General features: G+C 44.0%; 1 long non-coding RNA gene across 1 annotated transcript in view; it reads left to right on the forward strand.

Annotated features, from left to right (window-relative positions):
• The first annotated feature begins 350 nt into the window (after window positions 1-350).
• Window positions 351-3,881, forward strand: part of LOC107834455 (uncharacterized) — a 20,178-nt gene continuing 16,647 nt past the window's right edge. Inside the window, exons 1-2 of the long non-coding RNA XR_001660244.1 lie at window positions 351-592; window positions 3,212-3,216. This is a non-coding gene — a long non-coding RNA (uncharacterized LOC107834455). The remainder of the gene's footprint in view (window positions 593-3,211; window positions 3,217-3,881) is intronic.

The following is a 3,881-nucleotide window of genomic DNA, read 5'->3' on the forward strand; positions in this document are numbered from 1 at the left end:
AAATTACAGTCTTCTACATGCTTTGCAAGTGGGAAAACCTGAAAAATCAACAGTGTATCAAATACTTCTTCTCCCCACTGTAGAAAAAGCCTCACAACGTTCAACAGAGCCTAAAGGACTAGATATAATCGAGGGATTGACAATCCTATCCAGGACATTAAAAAGGACTTGCGGCCTATGCCTATTTGAAGCTACAAAAGTAATAAAATATTTCGATTTTGCTAATTTAACAGCATTCTGATAATTAATTAAACTGCCTTTCAAAATTTCAAAGGAAACCTGCAGTTTATCTTTTTTCCACCTCCTGCTTGATCTCAGTACCTCCAAAACCAGCTGATCTGCAGACCTGAGAGACCAATAGGGTATGTATGGGTGAAGAAGCTCAGAGAGGTAAGCCGGGGCAAGATTATGCAGTGATTTAAAAACGAACATAAGAATTTTAAAATGAATCCTAAAATATACAGGCAGCCAGAGAAGTGAGGCCAGGACAGGGGTCACGTGTTCCCTCTTTCGAGTTCCTATCAAAAGTGGTGCAGCAGCATCTGAACCAGCTGCAGACGTGAGAGCAGCGACTGACTGACTCCCAGATAAAGTGCATTACAGTAGTCCAATCGAGTTGAAATAAAAGCATGGATCACTGTTTCAAAATGCTGCCTGGAAAGAAAAGATTTCACTGACGCCAATCGCCTTAAATGATAAAAGCTGGACTTAACCACGGCTCTGATTTGGCTGTCCAATTTAAAATCACTGTCCACCTTAAAACCAAGATCTGTAATAACAGGTTTAAAATATACCTCCAAGGGTCCCAGGTCCACAGAGGAGGACTCACAGGAGCCACTGGGTCCAAACACCATCACCTCTGTTTTCCTTTCATTAAAATTTAAAAAGTTCAAGGCCAAACAAGCTTTAATGTCACCTAGACATGCCAGGAGATGTTTGATGGAATGGACATCCTTCTGCTTCAGGGGCAAATAAATCTGACAATCATCAGCATAACAATGAAATGAAATCCCATGTTTCCTGAGGACAGAACCCAGAGGCAGTAAATACAAAGAGAAAAGCAGTGGGCCCAGAATTGAGCCCTGTGGGACACCATAAGGCATTGCAGCAGCAGATGATTCAGAGTCACTAATTTTGACTGAAATTGTTCTCTCCTCCAGGTAAGACCTGAACCATTTAAGAACAGTGCCACCAATACCTACAATATGCTGTAATCACGATATTAAAATGTCGTGGTCTACTGTATCAAAGGCAGAAGTTAGGTCAAGTAAAATCAGAACAACATGGTGACCAGAATCACATGCAAGAAGGACGTCATTAAAAACTCTTATTAAAGCAGATTCTGTGCTATGAAGAGTTTTAAAACCTGACTGAAAAACCTCCAGAATGCCATTGTCATCTAAAAACTGTTTCAGCTGACAGTACACAAGTTTTTCTCACAGCAAATATATTAACATTAACAAAAACAGCGGAACAGACGATCTGGGAAATGATGGACAGGGAGAGCCTGACTGAAACTAAATGGATGTTAGACAAATTATGGGCCTTATTGTGTGCCTCTGCTTATTTCAAAACCCAAATAGCAACGTCACTTTCAAAAACAAGCCGAAAAAAGCGCTACCCGCGTCTCATTAAATTTACGAATGACTTTATAAACAACCAGCTCAAAACTGTTTGTATTAATTGGACTTGGTGTCAGAAACTCAAAATAGTTTCTGTTTTTCCAGCAACAAAATGCACTTCTCTCTCCTGCCTCCATCGTTTACATTCCTGTAACGGCGATCAGCTGCTGCTGTCGCATAGAAATGGCGGTCACTCGATGCTAGAGGAAATAAAATTACACTACAAAATAAAATAGTAATGCACAGTGATTTGGGTAAGTAACTTTAATCTGATGACTGGATTTTAAATAGTAACACGATAGATTACTTGTTACTGAAACATGTGGCCCGACATCACTGGAGTTTGGTTCAGTTGAAGTGAACGCTGACGTGGTTTGAATGCATATGTGAACGCCAAGCAGACCTCAGAATGCATGGGGGAATTTTTCTGCATAATCCAAGAGCACACATGTTCGGTCTAAAAGCAGTACTTCATGTCTTTCTTCTCAAAACTTGTAATGATTGCACTCAAAACTTCTCCTCTAGCTCACACAGTCTCTGCTCGGAGCAACTCTTAGCTTTCAAAACTCTCTGCTGGGTGGAATTTTTCTGCCATAATCCAACAGCACACATTTTCATTTTGAAAGCAGGACTTCGTGTCTTTCTTCTCAAAACTTGTAACACTTGTACTCAAAACTTCTCCTTGCACTCACACTTAGGCTTTGCTCAGACTGCCTCCTCACTGCCAGATATTTTTGTTCATATCATATCATATCATATGTGGTGATGCACTGAGGCAACTGAAATATCCCCTTCATCAACAATGGAGTAACCTCAAACGGGGGAGACCGGTGGCTACGGAAACATGAGAGTTGTGGGCCTATTCCACCCAGGGGAGAAACTTACTCCAGTCTGACGGGTTGGTGGAAGTCAGATATCTTAGAGTCGACTCTAGTTTCTGGTTCATGGGCTCTGCTTGGCTGTTGGACTGGGGATGGTGACCAGAAGTCAGGGAAGATTTAGCGCTTAATGCCCGACAGAACTGCCTCCACACCTGAGAGATAAACTGAGGACCACGGTCTGACAGGATCTCAGCAGGAATACCATGGAGGCAAAAAATGTATCTAACCAGGAGCTGGGCTGTCTGGAAGGTGGACGGGAGTTTTTTGAGGGGAGAGATGAAGGGAGGCTGGTAATGAAGTTGAGGGCGATGTGCGACCAGGGTCTCTGGGGAATTTGAAGCAGCTGGAGGAGTCAGGTGTTCTGTGAGAAGCCTTTCTACAAGCACAGTCGTGACAGGCATCAACATATTCTTTAACGTCCTTATGTAATGATGGCCACCAAAATCGGCGGGAGATGAGGCGGGTGCGACTTATTCAATCTGGAAAGACTCAGACGAAGAAAAAGGAACAATTAAAAGATTTAATGACAGCAATGAATAACAGTTTTTTGGCGCTCGGGCCCCGGTAGCTGATATGAGCTGAGATTTGATGTGAACTCGATGAACATCCCGATACCCGATTAGGGATGCTCTCCCCGGGGCCCGACACTGGTGGTGGAGGTCTGGAAAGGGTGCCATCCTGGAGAGCCGAAGGTTGTGGGTGGAGAAGGGGAGGTGGTGGGTTGAACGCAGCTGGGAAGCGGCCGACGGCTTGGGTGTGGATCCTTTTATGCTGAGCTTGATTGATGATTGGACGTGCTGGGTGAGGTCCAGCGCTGAGGTCGGAGATGAGCATGACGCCGATGGACGAACGGAGGGGATGGAGTCTTCCAGGTTGAATTTTCGCTATTAGCTCCATCTCCGAGGTGCGCTGCGAAACGGGCGGTATGAAACCAGTGGATGAGGCGCGCACAGACTGGAGGGAACATACGTTCTACGTTTATTTATTTATTTATTTATTTATTTATTTATTCCATGAACCGCGCGTACTGTCCGCGGACGGTTGTGTCTTCATACTCGAGCTACTGATTACCTAAAATTCTCTCGTGACAAATTCCTTTATTTCACACAATCCTAATGAGAACTAGCAAGTTTGATGAACTATTTGGGCGCCTATCTCTGTTTCTCCTCCATCTGGGAAGCCTTAACTCACCTCTCAGTGCGGGACAGAGAGAGGCAGTGGCATGTCGGTTCATCCGGCAGACAGTGAACCGCTGCAGCAGGAGGCGGCGCTGGCTTTAGCTGTAATCAGGGATCCATTCAATAAGCTTTGAATGTTTATTATGTTCCAAAAGCACAATTGTGATCGGTGTAATAATTTGTGCAGCAATCGAAAATGA

The sequence above is a fragment of the Poecilia formosa genome, unplaced genomic scaffold, assembly GCF_000485575.1.
Source record: "Poecilia formosa unplaced genomic scaffold, Poecilia_formosa-5.1.2 Scaffold630, whole genome shotgun sequence".
Classification (NCBI taxonomy): Eukaryota; Metazoa; Chordata; class Actinopteri; order Cyprinodontiformes; family Poeciliidae; genus Poecilia; species Poecilia formosa.